Raw genomic sequence first — 16662 nt, 5'->3', positions numbered from 1 at the left:
ACAGAGGGAATCTCTCTCTCTCTGTGTCAGGGACCCCTGTTAAAGAGGGAGTCTCTCTCTCTCTCTCTCTCAGTGTCAGGGACCCCAGAAAAGAGGGAGTCTCTCTCTCTCTCTGTCTCTGTCAGGGACCCCTGTTGAAGAGGGAATCTCTCTCTCTCTGTGTCAGGGACCCCTGTTAAAGAGGGAGTCTCTCTCTCTCTCTCTCTGTGTCAGGGACCCTGTTACAGAGGGAGTCTCTCTCTCTCTCTCTCTCTCTCTCTGTCAGGGACCCCTGTTAAAGAGGGAATTTCACTCCCTCTGTGTCAGGGACTCCTGTTAAAGAGGGAGTCTCTCTCTCTCTCTCTCTGTCAGGGACCCCTGTTACAGAGGGAGTCTCTCTCTCTCTCTGTGTCAGGGACCCCTGTTAACATAAGAACTAGGAGCAGGAGTCGGCCATCTGGCCCCTCGAGCCTGCTCCGCCATTCAATTAGATCATGGCTGATCTTTTGTGGACTCAGCTCCACTTTCCGGCCCGAACACCATAATCCTTAATCCCTTTATTCTTCAAAAAACTATCTATCTTTACCTTAAAAACATGTAATGAAGGAGCCTCAACTGCTTCACTGGGCAAGGAATTCCATAGATTCACAACCCTTTGGGTGAAGAAGTTCCTCCTAAACTCAGTCCTAAATCTACTTCCCTTATTTTGAGGCTATGTCCCCTCGTTCTGCTGTCACTGGCCAATGGAAACAACCTGCCCGCATCTATCCTATCTATTCCCTTCATAATTTTAAATGTTTCTATAAGATCCCCCCAGGGAGTCTCTCTCTCTCTGTGTCAGGGACCCCTGTTAAAGAGGGAGTCTCTCTCTCTCTCTCTCTCTCTCTCTCTCTGTGTCAGGGACCCCTGTTAAAGAGGGAGTCTCTCTCTCTCTGTCTCTCTCTCTCTGTGACAGGGACCTGTTTTTTAAATTTTGTTTTATAAATTTAGATTACCCAATTATTTTTTCCAATTAAGGGGCAATTTAGCGTGGCCAATCCACCTACTCTGCACATTTTTGGGTTGTGGGGGCAAAACCCACGCAGACACGGGGAGAATGTGCAAACTCCACACAGACAGTGACCCAGAGCCGGGATCAGGGACCTCTGTTAAAGAGGGAATCTCTCTCTCTCTCTCTCTCTGTCAGGGACCCATGTTAAAGAGGGAATCTCTCTCTCCCTCTCTCTCTGTCTGTCTGTCAGGGACCCCTGTTAAAGAGGGAGTCTCTATCTCTCCCTCTCTCTCTGTCTGTCTGTCAGGGACCCCTGTTAAAGAGGGAGTCTCTCTCTCTCTCTCTCTCTGTGTCAGGGACCCCTGTTAAAGAGGCAGTGTCTCTCTCTCTCTCTGTCAAGAACCCCTGTTAAAGAGGGAGTCTCTAACTCTCTCTGTGTGTGAGGGACCCCTGTTAAAGAGGGAGTCTCTCTCTCTTTCTCTCCCTGTCAGGGACCCCTGTGACAGAGGGAGTCTCTCTCTCTCTCTCTCTCTGTGTGTCAGGGACCCCTGTTCAAAGAGGGAATCTCTCTCTCTCTCTGTCTCTCGGTCAGGGAACCCTGTTACAGAGGGAGTCTCACTCTCTCTCTCTGTCAGGGACCCCTGTTAAAGAGGGAGTCTCTCTCTCTCTCTCTCTCTTTGTCTCTCTGTCAGGGACCCCTGTTAAAGAGGGAGTCTCACTCTCTCTCTCTCTCTCAGTCAGGGACCCCTGTTAAAGAGGGAGTCTTTCTCTCTCTCTCTCTCAGTCAGGGACCCCTGTTCAAAGAGGGAATCTCTCTCTCTCTCTCTCTGTCTCTCAGTCAGGGACCCCTGTTACAGAGGGCGTCTCACTCTCTCTCTCTCTCAGTCAGGGACCCCTGTTAAAGAGGGAGTCTCTCTCTCTCTCTCTTTCTCTCTGTCAGGGACCCCTGTTAAAGAGGGAGTCTCACTCTCTCTCTCTCTCTCTCAGTCAGGGACCCCTGTTAAAGAGGGAGTCTCTCTCTCTCTCTCTCTCTCTCTGTCTCTCTGTCAGGGACCCCTGTTAAAGAGGGAGTCTCACTCTCTCTCTCGGTCAGGGACCCCTGTTAAAGAGGGAGTCTCTCTGTCTCTCTCTCTTTGTGTCAGGGACCCCTGTTAAAGAGGGAGTCTTTCTGTCTGTGTCAGGACTCCTGTTACAGAGGGAGTCTCTCTCTCTCTCTGTCAGGGATCCCTGTTAAAGAAGGAGTCGGTCACTCTCGATCTTTGTGTCAGGGACCCCTGTTAAAGAACGTCTTTCGCTCCCTCTCTCTCTCTGTCAGGGACCCCTGTTACAGAGGGAGTCTCTCTCTCTCTCCCTGTGTCAGGGACCCCTGTTAAAGAGGGAGTCTCTCTCTCTCTCTCTCTCTGTGTCAGGGACCCCTGTTAAAGAGGGAGTCTCTCTCTCTCTCTCTGTAAGGGACTCCTGTCAGGGATGTAATGTTTTTGTCGGATGGCCTCATTCATTACAAGAACACTAGTAGCTATAACTTTAAACGACTTATTAACATTAACTGTGTAATGATATCAAGCAGAAGCAACCTCTCTCTCCAAATTCCTCCAGCCAGTCTGAGGGGTCACCTGACTCTAACATTCACTTATACACTAGTGACACTCCTAGTGATCAATCGGTGAACTACAACACAACCATGATATCACTGCAAGGGACCCTTGTTACTTGTTAAAGAGGGAGTCTCTCTCTATCCCTGTCAGGGACCCCTCTTAAAGAGGAAGCCTCACTCTCTGTCAAGGATCCTTGTTAAAGAGGGAGTCTCTCTCTCTGTCAGGGACCCCTGTTAAAGAGGGAATCTCTCTCTCTCTCTCTGTCAGGGACCCCTGTTAAAGAGGGAGTCTCTCTCTCTCTCTCTCTCTCTCTCTCTCTGTGTCAGGGACCCCTGTTAAAGAGGGAGTCTCTCTCTCTCTCTCTCTGTGTCAGGGACCCCTGTTAAAGAGGGAGTCTCTCTCTCTCTCTCTCTCTGTCAGGGACCCCTGTTAAAGAGGGAGTCTCTCTCTCTGTCTCTGTCAGGGACCCCTGTTAAAGAGGGAGTCTCTCTCTCTCTCTCTCTCTCTCTGTGTCAGGGACCCCTGTTAAAGAGGGAGTCTCTCTCTCTCTGTGTCAGGGACCCTGTTACAGAGGGAGTCTCTCTCTCTGTGTCAGGGACCCCTGTTAAAGAGGGAGTCTCTCTCTCTCTGTGTCAGGGACCCCTGTTAAAGAGGGAGTCTCTCTCTCTCTCTCCCTCCCTGTCAGGGACCCCTGTGACAGAGGGGGTCTCTCTCTCTCTCCCTCTCTGTGTCAGGGACCCTGTTACAGAGGGAGTCTCTCTCTCTGTGTCAGGGACCCCTGTTAAAGAGGGAGTCTCTCTTTCTCCCTCTCTGTGTCAGGGACCCTGTTACAGAGGGAGTCTCTCTCTCTGTGTCAGGGACCCCTGTTAAAGAGGGAGTCTCTCTCTCTCTCTCTCTGTGTCAGGGACCCCTGTTAAAGAGGGAGTCTCTCTCTCTCATTCTCTCTCTGTGTCAGGGACCCCTGTTAAAGAGGGAGTCTCTCTCTCTCTCTCTGTGTCAGGGACCCCTGTTAAAGAGGGAGTCTCTCTCTCTCTCTCTCTCTGTCAGGGACCCCTGTTAAAGAGGGAGTCTCTCTCTCTGTCTCTCTCTGGCAGGGACCCCTGTTAAAGAGGGAGTCTCTCTCTCTCTCTCTCTATGTCAGGAATCCTTCTTCAAGAAGGATTTTCACTCACTCCCTCCGTCAGGTACCCCTGTCAAAGAGGGAGTCTCTCTCTCTCTCTTTTTGTCAGGTACCCCTGTTAAAGAGGGAGTCTCTCTCTGTCTGTCAGGACCTCTGTTAATGAGGCAATCTCTCTCTATCTCCCGCATTTTGGTAGGTCTAACATAATAGGGAAAAAATACTGTAAATGTGAAATATTCCGTAAATATACCGCAAACTCTTCGGAATATAGAAAGTCAGAGAGACCTGTGCGTGCATGTCCACAGATCTTTGAAGGTGGCAATACAAGTGGAAAGATAGTCAAGCAAGCGTATGGAATGCTTGCCTTCATTGGAAGGGTAATTGAGTATAAAACTGGCAAGTCATGCTGCAGCTGTACAGAACCTTGGTAAGGCCGCCCTTGGAATATTGTGCACAATTCTGCGCCACACTGCCAGAAAGATGTGGAGGCTTTGGAGAGGGTGCAGAGGAGGTTTACCTGGTCTGGAAGGTATTAGCTATGTGGAGAGGCTGAATAGACTCGGACTATTTTCATTAGAAAGACTGAGATTGAGGGATGACCTGATAGATGTCTGCAAGATTATGAGGCGCATGGATAGAGTGGATGGGCAGGCACTCTTTCCCAGGGTGGAGGGGTCAGTCACCAGGGGGCATAGGTTTAAGGACCATGGGTAAAATTTATAGATGTGCGAGACAGTTCTTTTACACAGAGGGTGGTGAGTTCCTGGAACACGTTGCCAGGGGAGGTTGTGGAAACAGATACATTAACAGCGTTCAAAAGGCATCATGGCAAACACATAGATAGGATGGGTATAGAGGGATACGGCACAAGGAAGTGCTGAGGGTTTTGGAAAAGGTTGGTATCATGACAAGTACAGGCTTGGAGGGCCGAAGGGCCTGTTACTGTGCCGTATTGTCCTTTGTTCTCTCTCTCCATCGGGGACCCTTGTCAAAGAGGAAGTCTCTCTCCATCAGGGACTTATTAAAGTGGAACTCTCTCTCCATCAGGGATCCTGTTAACACAGGAGTCTCCCTTCGTCTCTCCATCAGTGACCACTGTTAAAGAGGGAGTCTCCCTTCGTCTCTCCATCAGTGACCACTGTTAAAGAGGGAGTCTCCCTTCGTCTCTCCATCAGTGACCACTGTTAAAGAGGGAGTCTCGCTTCGTCTCTCCATCAGTGACCACATCTATATGCCAGGCAAGTACTTGGCAGTAACTGACGAGCTCTCTCGAGCCACAGGCATCAACACCTGCTTGATGAGAAGGTCCAACTTCATGTCAATCTCGTCGCTGCATCGCTTCCGGTCTCCGATGGGAAATTGTGCCTGTTAAAGGCAGAAACAGCCAAGGACGCAGTCCTGCAAAAGGTAGTCAAATATCTCAGAGAGGCTTGGGCTAAAGGTTCCTGCTCTGGATACTGTTAAGTAATGGGTTAAGAGGCATTCCAATTAGTTGTCTCATTTATGTTAAGTATCCAATAATTGACACTGATATGTAAAGAGGCTTCAGGTGGCCTTTGTGTCAGGTGATGCGAAGATAGAGTTTTGTGCAGAGTCCGTTAAAGTGAAATAAAGGTGTTTGTAAAAGGAGCAGTACCTTTGACTCTTTATACAACAGCAGCAAAACGTCTAACAGATACTACAACGCACAGTCAGAACTCAGTGAGGGGAAAGGTCTCCTCCTGCGGCAGCACAAAATTGTCATCCCGCATTCCCTGAGGCCGCTTATGCTTAAGAAGCTTCCTGAAGGGCACCTGGGCATTGAGAAGTGTAAGCGCAGAGCCAGGAAGATATCACATTGCGGGTATGATCGACCATGTGACACGTGTCAGAAATTCTGTTGCGAGCAAATCAAAGAGCCGAGGCATGTGGGTGACATTATTACAAGGCCACGGGCAGAAAGTGAGCATGGACTTGTTCCACTTCAATGGGAGAGACACCTTGGTAGTTATTGACTATCCAGAGGTTGCATAGTTGGCGAACTGGACTGCTCATACCACATGCCAAAGCGATTTTTGCCCAACATAGTACACTATCTATTGTCATGTCGGACAATGGGCCTTGTTTCAAAAATCACGAATGGACTGAATTTGCCCATCACTCTGTATTTAGGCACATCACCTCTAGCCCTCTATATCCCCAATCGAATGGGTAGACGGGAAGGTGGAAAATGGTGTACACATCATGAAGCAGTTGCTGAAGAAGGCCCTTGAGAGCTGGGAAGATATCTATTTGGCGTTGCTGAGCTATTGTTGGGCGGCACTTGTAAATGGACTATCACCAGCACAGCTGTTGATGAATAGACAGCTACGGGCAACCCTGTCTTCCATGGTGGTTCCCCCCGTAGATCAACACCGGAAGAAGAAATTGTTTTTTCAAGAGAGGAGGCACAAACAGGTTTATGATAGGTTGACAAGGAAGCTCCAGCCACTACTGCCAGGGGACACCATCAGACTCGAGGATCCCAACGGCAATGCATGGGTAAAACTGGCAAAGGTTTTGCAACAGGCCTGTCCACCATCGTTTCTGGTGATCACTGAGGATGGTTCAGTCTTGTGAAGGAACCGAAGAGCGTTACTGAAAGTGCAACAGCCTTTCGTGCTGAGTCCAGCAGAAGAGCTGGGGCACAATCCCAAACTTAAAGAGGACACAGACCACCCAACAGAGCCAGTGATGAACGACATATCCGCAGCAGTGAATAGGGAATGAACAGGAACACCAGCTCCAGATGAAGGTGGTACACGTTCACCGATTTACCCATCAATCAGGAGGTTGACCAGATTACAGCGCAAGCCTGACAGACTGAACTTGTAACAAAATGTGTACAGCGTATGTTTAAAACCATCAGGCATATCATGTTGCTAACAAAAAATGTTATGTTTGTAAATATCAATGCCTCCAGAGGAAGGGGGATGTGGTGATATGCATCCACACATAAATGTATAATCGCGTCACAAGTAGGCTTACTTTAACACTGCAATGAAGTTACTGTGAAAAGCCCCTAGTCGCCACACTCCGCCACCTGTTCGGGTACACAGAGGGAGAATTCAGAATGTCCAATTCACCTAACAAGTACGTCTTTTGGGACTTGTGGGCTGAAACCGGAGCACCCGGAGGAAACCCACGCAGACATGGGGAGAACGTGCAGACTCCGCACAGACAATGATCCAAGCCCGGAATCGAACCTGGGTCCCGTGTGCTTTGAAGCAACAGTGCTAAACACTGTGCTACCGTATCACCCTCTAGTTGTATAAATGTATAAAGTTGCATATCAGTAGATGTGATCATTATGACCTCTGGCCAGCTGGTGGCGTCAGACATCCATCACGTGACTGGAGTGACCCGCCAGTTGGTAATAGGGCGTACAACAGGGTAGTCCTGAGGAATTCGGGGTAACTTTGTCTGTATATAAATCTGTGAATTATCTTTACACATGTTTAACAATAAAACATCGTTCCAGTTAATCACATATATGTTCTATGTGTATCTTTGTCAACGGTGAGACCACAGAACACAACACCCATTAAAGACGGAATCTCTCTCTGTGTCAGGGACCCTTATTACAGAGGGAGGGAGCGATTCTCCCAAAACATTTCTCAGCTAATTTGTGGCGGGTTTTTCAGGAAGTTTCCCGCCGGCTCTGCTGGCGAGTTCCACACCGCTGTTCGATGACACGTAGTGACTTTTTGGGGGCCCTGAGGCATTTCTCACCGGTTTAGCCCACACTTAGAATTCTTTTCAGCATCGGGAAGCTGAACTCAAAGATCGGGCCGCCATTTTGAAAGGGTGTCTAAGTGAGCTTGTGGATCCCCCACATCCCCCCCCCCCCCCCCCACATCCCCCCCCCCCCCCCAACCCACTTACAGCACCTCCTCCCTTCTGTGGTGATATGCCTGTAATCATTCAGCAATGCGACCTCCCACCAGCAGGTGGTGTCAGACAGTAGTCATGTGACATCCGGCTCTCACAAGAAGGTTGTACGGCGTACACCAGGTCAATCGCACATAAGGGTAGTTCCAGGAGAGTCTATGTAATTCAATCAATAACTTAGTCTGTGCAGCATCACGTGTCCATTAATAAATCGCCATTCTAGTTAAGTGTGGTGATCCACCACTGTATATATATGTGTGTGCCTCTAATAGGGGATGAACAGCAGTACCTGCTATTACAGGTTTGCTGGTAAGCCCTGCCGGCTAGCTCTGCCCACAGGGAGCAGTATAAATATTCATAAGCTCTCCTGAGCTGCCATTCTACAGCTGCAGTTGAGGGAATAACATCTCACGGTAATAAAGCCTCTTTTTCTACCGTTTCGAGTTTCTGTGTGCAATTGTTAGCGCATCAATAAGTCACCAGCAGTCCTGTATGAATCATTGCAAAGACAAGGTGCAGGAATCTCTGGTCGCCGACACCGAAATCACGTTTGGCAATCAGCCGGAGAATCACAGTTCCCGACCAAATCGGGGACGGCGCCGCTTTCTTGACGCTCACCCCTGATATTGCCTGAGGCTGTCCCCCCCACCCCGATGCTCTGCTCCCGACTGGCCAAGTTCCCGACGGCGTGGGTCTCTCATGGTCCCATCCGTCGGGAACTCGGAATGGCAGCTGCGGACTCAGGCTCGCGGCATGACAGTCGGGGGAGGGCAGGAGGGACTTTATCACGGGCTGGGGGCACTGTCCGGGGCTCGTGAGCCGGTCGGAGGGAGGGCACTATTTCGCAGAGCGGGTCCGCGAGCGGCCACCGCCACATTGCATGGCGCGGCCGCTGCAGGCTGTCATAGTAGCTCATAGAATTTACAGTGCAGAAGGAGGCCAAGTCTGCACCGACTCTTAGAAAGAGCACCCTACCTCCACCCTATCCCCATAACCCAGTAACCCCACCCAACACTAAGGGCAATTTGGACCCTAAGGTCAATTTACCATGGCCAATCCACCTAACCTGCACATCTTTGGACTGTGGGAGGAAACCGGAGCACCCGGAGGAAACCCACGCACACACGGGGAGAACGTGCAGACTCCGCACAGACAGTGACCCAAGCCGGGAATCGAACCTGGGACCCTAGAGCTGTGAAGCATTTGTGCTAACCACTATGCTACCGTGCTGCCGCTGTGCTCAAGCGCGGCCACGGACCCGGCAATTCTCTGGGATGTTTCGGCAGCTGGAGCCGGGTGGATTGGGGGCCGTTTGGCGTGATTTTGGCGGGCTTAAAACGCTGCCGTTCCCACACCGGCGTGGGGACATAGCCTCAAATCGGAGAATCCAGTCCAAGGTCACCGAACACAACATGCTAGCAGGAGTGTTGATTTGATGGTGACATCAGAAAAAAATGAAGTGAAAATGACCGAAGAACAGAAGAAAAGAGAAGGTTCTTCCACACACCTAATGAACAATGGCCATTGGTGACTCAACCCAACAAACAACGGTGAAGTTCGAGATGGAAAGTTTAAAGGCAACCACCAGCTTCAAGTCTCGGATAACATAGATGTAAACTGGTGTGTGTTCAAACAGCAGTTTAAACTCTATGTCTCAGCCCTTGGCCTGCAGGTACAGGCTGATGAAAGGTGAATAGTGTTGCTGCTCACGGTGGAGGGTCCACAAGCAATTGAAATCTGTAATACCTTCGCTTTTGATAGCAAATTGGAGAGCAAGAGATACGATGAAGTGGTAAAGTACTTCGATCGGCAATGCTCTCCGGAAAACAATAAAACATTTGAAAGGTACATTTTTCATACAAGTACCCAGAAACGGGCAGCACTGTAGCATGGTGCTTCACAGCTCCAGGATCCCAGGTTCGAATCCCGGCTGGGTCACTGCCTGTGCAGAGTCTGCACGTCCTCCCCGTGTGTGCGTGGGTTTCCTCCGGGTGCTCCGGTTTCCTCCCACAGTCCAAAGATGTGCGGGTTAGGTGGATTGGCCATGATAAATTGCCCGTAGTGTCCTAAAAAGTAAGGTTAAGGGGGGGGGTTGTTGGGTTATGGGTATAGGGTGGATACGTGGGTTTGAGTAGGGTGATCATGGCTCGGCACAACATCGAGGGCCGAAGGGCCTGTTCTGTGCTGTACTGTTCTATGTTCTATGTTCTAAACCAGGCAAATATTTCGACAGTTTTGTAACCGACTTGAGGCTGAAAACCCAGTCCTGCAATTTCAATGATCTTAAATCAGCGATGATACGCGGCCAAATAGTGTTTGGCATATCGAATGATAATCTCCGTGAAAGACCTGAAATTAGAAAAATGCAATAAAGATTTGCCATTCGAGTGAGTTGGCTGCACAGCAAATCAGTACGTTCATTCTGAAACATATTGGCAGCAACATGGAAGACGACAGTGTGGTCAGTGACGCAGGTCAATACGAAACTTGGTCTCAGTGCAAGCGGCCATTTTAAGTGGCAGACAGGAGCGCCATCTTGTGCCAGTAATGTGGCAACCGACATGGCCCACGTCAATGTTCGGCCTTTGGAAACAATTTTCTTGGTCTGGCTATGTAATCATTTTGCAAAATCATGTTTTGCGCCTCCTACAGTGGACCAAATAGGGCCAATCGATGCAGTTGATGAGATGACACTTGATGAATTATTTTACATTGATCTAATCTCAACCAAGGACATGATGAGTCCGAATACAAATGAAGAAGTTTTAATGACCAGTTGGAACAACAGCGCTAATCTAGCTGATACCTCGAAAAGAGATGGACCATTTCAGTGATGTTAAATGACACACTGATAAAATGTGAACTCGAGACGGGAGCGAAGGCAAACCTATTCAGGTGGGCGATTTGCACGGCCTGCGAGTACCACCAAAAGTCGCAACCTGGCCGAGGATGCTGGTCGACTACAGTGGGAATGAGTTTGAGACGTTGGGTGGCAAATATTCAGCCTGGAGCCCAGTTACCAGTGGTGTACCGCAGGGATCAGTTCTGGGTCCTCTGCTGTTTGTGATTTTCATTAATGACTTGGATGAGGGAGTTGAAGGGTGGGTCAGTACATTTGCAGACGATACGAAGATTGGTGGAGTTGTGGATAGTGAGGCTGTTGTCGGCAGCAAAGGGACATAGATAGGATGCAGAGCTGGGCTGAGATGTGGAAGATGGAGTTTAACCCTGACAAGTGTGAGGTTGTCCATTTTGGAAGGACAAATATGAATGCGGAATACAGGGTTAACGGTAGGGTTCTTGGCAATGTGGAGGAGCAGAGAGATCTTGGGGTCTTTCTTCATATATCTTTGAAAGTTGCCACTCAAGTGGATAGAGCTGTGAAGAAGGCCTATGGTGTGCTAGCGTTCAATAGCAGAGGGATTGAATTTAAGAGCCGTGAGGTGATGATGCAGCTGTACATGACCCTGGTGAGACCACATTTGGAGTACTGTGTGCAGTTCTGGTCGCCACATTTTAGGAAGGATATGGAAGCTTTGGAAAAGGTGCAAAGGAGATTTACCAGGATGTTGCCTGGAATGGAGAGTAGGTCTTACGAGGAAAGGTTGAGGGTGCTAGGCCTTTTCTTATTAGAACGGAGAAGGACGAGGGGCGATTTGATAGAGGTTCATAAGATGATCAGGGGAATAGATAGAGTAGACAGTCAGAGACTTTTTCCCCGGGTGGAACAAACCATTACAAGGGGACATAAATTTAAGGTGAATGGTGGAAGATATAGGGGAGATGTCAGAGGTAGGTTCTTTACCCAGAGAGTAGTGGGGGCATGGAATGCACTGCCTGTGGAAGTAGTTGAGTCGGAAAGATTAGGGACCTTCAAGCGGCTATTGGATAGGTACATGGATTACGGTAGTACTGTGCTGTATTGTTCTATGTTCTATAACAGAAGAGACGCCGTACCTTTCTCCATTGTGGACACGAAACGTGAGTCTATCCTAGTGGCGATGTGTGTGAGACCCTGAACCTAGTGGTACGGTTGTTCGTCCCAGTCAGCGAGCCGACAAAACATTACACTGACTCGCAGTCAAATACAGTGATGCAATTATCCAATGAGATACGAGTGATAGTGAAAGTGAAGGAAAATCAAGCAGAGACTGAGATGGAGGATCAGAAGGACACTGGTTCGTGGTCTTTGAAGGTGAGGATATGCTCAGTCACGTGATACAGGAGCATGGTGAGGCCATTTTAAAGCATGTACAGGACATTCGGATCCCGGAAAGCCAATGAACTTTCCTCTGGAGTTCAAGTTAGAGTTGAATGGGAAATTCACGAATGAGGTGCTCATAAAATCATACCGGATGGAGTACCGGCCTGGTGGGTCAGGCTTCTTCACATTTACAATCGCAGGATGCACAGGATGCCACATCCACTGGGAGAATGGAAAAATGTCACAGTGAAAACCATGAGACTGAAGCAGTCACAGGAGGGTCGGCCTACTCATAAAGCAGTCATGGAAACTGTACTGAATGACTCTTTCTTCAACTTCTTCACTCCCCAGAGGTTCCGAAGCATGGAGTGTTAGATAGAAGCTCTGCAGCAAGATTCGCTGCTGGTTTAAAAATAACGATGTGGAGATGCCAGCGTAGGACTGGGGTGGGCACAGTTACAACACCAGGTTAAAGTCCAACAAGTTTGTTTTGAATCATTAGCTTTTGGAGTGCAGCTCCTTCCTCAGATGAATGAATTTGCCGATATGTGTGCTTGTGGAAGTCAACTCTTCATTCACCTATGGAAGGAGCTGCACTCCGAAAGCTAGTGATTCGAAACAAGCCTGTTGGATTTTAAAATAGGTAATTTCCAGCATGAACACATACGCCCACAAGCAATGTTATACGTCACGGAAGATTATGATGATGAGAACAATGGGTGCTATGTCTTTTCGTCCGACGTCATTTCGTCCAACGACACTTCGTCCACGTCTTTTGGTCCAACGTCTTTTTGTCCGCACGTCTTTTGGTCCAACGTCTTTTTGTCCCATGATTTTTTTCGTCAAAGACTTTTTGTGACTTGTTACGTTTTTTTGTCGGATGATTTTTTTTGTCAAAGACTTTTTGTAACTTGACTTTTTGTAACTTGCTTAGTAGCACTCCACTCCACTCCCCACATTAACTTTTTGTAAATAGAAATCTTCTCTAATGCACATAGCAAGATATAATACGCAATAAAGGATTTTTATTACCGGTCTCTTTCCTTTAACGAGCCTCATTAAAGGATAGTTATTATCGTTCTCTTTCCTTTAACGAGCCTCGTTAAAGGATAGATATTATCGTTCTCTTTCTTAATTCGCCCATCCCGAAACGGCAAAGTTCATTGTGTCAACGAAGAGTAAAAGGAAGGTAGCTGCTGGAAATAACTATATCTACGATTTTCATTCGAGCAGTCCAAACCTAGGAAAAGAATACTGGAGATGTGAGAAAAGAAGGCTATGTTCAGTGCGGATTCACACGGTAACGGAAAACAATGAGCCGAAAATTATTTATTTCTCTAATGAGCACCTTCATCCAGCTGATGTTGATTCGTTAAATGCTAGAAAAGCAGTTGCAGAAATGAAGCATGAAGCAGTGGAAAACATAGCAGCAAGTTCACGTAGCATACTAGCAGCCAAGTTTACGCAGCTATCAGAAAATACCTGCTCTCAACTCCCTAGGTTGCCCGTCGTCTCAAGGACTATTCAAAGGTGCCGGCAAAGAAATTCTGGATTTCCCGCTAATCCAGCGGCTAGACACGGTTTTGAAATACCTGACAAATATTGTAAACTTGACAATGGCGAACAGTTTCTGAGATACGATTCGGGCGCCGAGGATCAACAGCGCTTACTAGTATTCGCATCAGAAAGTGCTCTTCAGGATTTAGCATCATATCGTCATTGGGCATGCGATGGGACATTCAAGATTGTGCCACAACAGTGGTTTCAACTGTTCTGCATTCATGTACAAGTTAAAGGAAGCAGTTTTCCACGGGTCTTTGCATTACTGCCGAATAAAAGAAAGCAGACGTACGAATTATTCTTTGACCAATTGAAAATTATGCAACCTAATGCAGATCCGATTGATATCATGGCAGATTTCGAAGTTGCAGTTCACAAGGCAATTAATTCATCATTCCTTAATTCATCTGTCGTGGCATGTTTGTTTCATTTGAGCCAATCTGTGTTTCAAAAAATTACCGATTTAGGCCTCAAAGAAAAATACAATACAGACTCTGAATTCTGTTTTAAAATTCGATGTTTTTCAGCATTAGCTTTCCTCCCCGTTGAAGATGTCGAAGAGGCTTATGAAGATTTGATAGACGATGAAGATATACCTGCTGAATTCATCGTTTACTTCGACTTGACTTACATAGGCATTGTGAGAGGACGTGGTGCCAGACGAAGGAGAGAAACACTTACATTCCCGACAGCTGTATGGAATGTTAATCAGCGTGTTCTACAAGATCTACCGAGAACAAATAATGCTGCTGAGGGGTTTCATTCTGCGATAAAGCGTTCGGCGGGTGGAGCTCATTTGAATATCTGGAGGTTAATCAAAACTCTGAAGGAAGAGGAAGGGTTCATAATAGGCAAAAAGGCTCAAATTCTTCGGGGAGATCAGTCGACTTCATGTACGCGATATAAGAAAATAACTGAACGCCTCAAAAGATTGGTCGTTGAATATGATTCTACAATAAAAATTGATTTCTTGAGGAATGTTGCTTACAATTTACATCAATTTTAAGTAATTTTGGGAATTTTAGTAATTAGTAAACTTTTAGATTTTTTAACTGCATTTTTAGATTTTTTAACTGCATTTTTCAACTTGCATTTTACTTGCATTTTATCAATTACTTGCATTTTAGCAATTAAATTCGCATTTTAGCAATTAAATTCACTTGCTGTATTGTACTTGCATTTTATCAATTAAATGGTTTTATACGGAGTTAATTTGTAATTGGTTAATTGGACGAAGTGACGTTGATAATTGGACAAAGTGACGTTGGACCAAAAGACGGGCGGACAAAAAGACGTTGGACCAAAAGACGTGGACGAAGTGTCGTTGGACGAAGTGACGTCGGACAAAAAGACGCGACACGAGAACAATGATATTGATGATGAGTGCGACGATATTATCTCCGATGATGAGGACTATGGGGCGTGGCCATCTAAAATGGCCGCCCGCAAAGGATAAAGGGAATTGTGGTCAAGTCAGGCCACAGACAGTGCACAGCCTCTGTGTATTGAGCAAAGGAAAATCAGACTGAATTTAAACTTGCACATGTTAAAGGTCAATCACCGATTTCCCCAGGACAACAGACTCACATTAAGAAATAACAACAGTAGCAGACTCCCCAGTGCCACCTCCCCTTATTTGGAAAGGCCTACGCACTTGGAACAATAATGACTGGGACCCGCCCAGCTATCGAGATACCCGCCCCTAATTGGCCAGTATCGATCAGAGTGATCGAGACCCTATTGATCCATTGGATCCTGAGTTAACCCTGCCCAAAAGGGCGCAAGAGAGGAGAAGGATAAGAGGACCTGCGCACTAGGGATCGATCTCTTTTGGGATCGGCCTGTGCCACACCAACTGCAGCATAACGACCAGCCAAGTTCAAGACCCACGGTCGCCACCTGAGAGAGACGAACCGCAGCCGAGACGAACCTGATGATTTCCAGCTGACACACATAGGGAGTCAGATAAAGGCCTTATCTACCTGCACAGAGCCGGTCATCCAGAAGTTAAGTAAATAGGTGTAGTTAATGCGTAGCCGCGTGTATCACTGCACAGAGAGATAAGTCTTATGTCTTTTCAACTAACATACTGGTTCTGTGGTCATTTGGTCAATACAAGAAACATACTCGCTGCTTGTGGTTTGATAATAAAGTGGCAACAGAGGACATCTACGAAGAATGAACTTGCACAAAGGTACAACTTTGAAACCAAAGAACAATTAACCAATGCATTGCAATTCAATGACCACAAGTGTTGGGACCTGCAGTCACACTTAACTAACCATGCAGTATGGAAAGCAATCCAGATAGTAACTAACCATGCAGTATGGAAAGCAATCCAGATAGCAACCAAGCAAGGGACTGCAAGACATTGTTTGAAGAAACTCTACCATTCATGATAGCACAGACAGATGTGTGTGTAGAGGTCACACCAAGTTCATGAATGATGGTGCTAATAGGGGCTGGTTTAGCTAGGGGCTGGTTTAGCTCACCAGGCTAAATCGCTGGCTTTTAAAGCAGACCAAGCAGGCCAGCAGCACGGTTCGATTCCCGTAACAGCCTCCCCGGACAGGCGCCGGAATGTGGCGACTAGGGGCTTTTCACAGTAACTTCATTGAAGCCTACTTGTGACAATAAGCGATTTTCATTTCATTTTTCATAATGCCAGGAAAAAAAAGAGCAGAAAAAAAGCATCATTCCAACAAATTAGCAGAGTTGGTACTTGCTCAAAGACCAGAATCAAACCGGTTTTTCAGGCAAGCGAGCCACACCATTCACACCACAAGCACGAGGAAAAGAACATTAACTTTTCACATTTCTGACACTCAATTTCCTGATGCAAATACCAATCGGAAATCGGAAAATTAAGACTCACTGACAGTTGGATTGAGAACATCAACAAGATCAAGAATTGCCTCAATTTCTGAACTATAAAACACTGATTTAACTCGTGTAACTAATTATGTTTATTTTTGTACAATTCCCATTGTATATATATTTGAATGCAGATTAAAAATTTTCAAAGAAAGGGGGGTGTCACAACATGTGGATATAGTGGAGTACATAAAGGATTAATGTAATGTTACACTTCTAGTCACTAGATGGTGCTATAGAGCAACCATATAAATATCACGGGCTGGATTCTACCAAAATGGGTCTATGTCCCCACGCTGGCGTATAAATGTTGGTGTTTCATTCCGAAGATTCTTGAAGAATGTTTGAGTTGATTCACTTACCTGCAAGGACCCAGAGTGATTCTTGCAGCTTTACCTGCAGATACGGGCCCCTACACTTCCGGTTTAGA

General features: G+C 47.0%; 1 protein-coding gene across 8 annotated transcripts in view; it reads right to left on the bottom strand.

Annotated features, from left to right (window-relative positions):
* Positions 1–16662, bottom strand: part of LOC119950755 (forkhead box protein J3-like) — a 63781-nt gene that overhangs the window by 23586 nt on the left and 23533 nt on the right. The gene's annotated exons all lie outside the window — the stretch shown is intronic.

The sequence above is a fragment of the Scyliorhinus canicula genome, chromosome 16, assembly GCF_902713615.1.
Source record: "Scyliorhinus canicula chromosome 16, sScyCan1.1, whole genome shotgun sequence".
NCBI lineage: Eukaryota > Metazoa > Chordata > Chondrichthyes > Carcharhiniformes > Scyliorhinidae > Scyliorhinus > Scyliorhinus canicula.
This window is presented reverse-complemented; position numbering and strand designations above follow the sequence as displayed.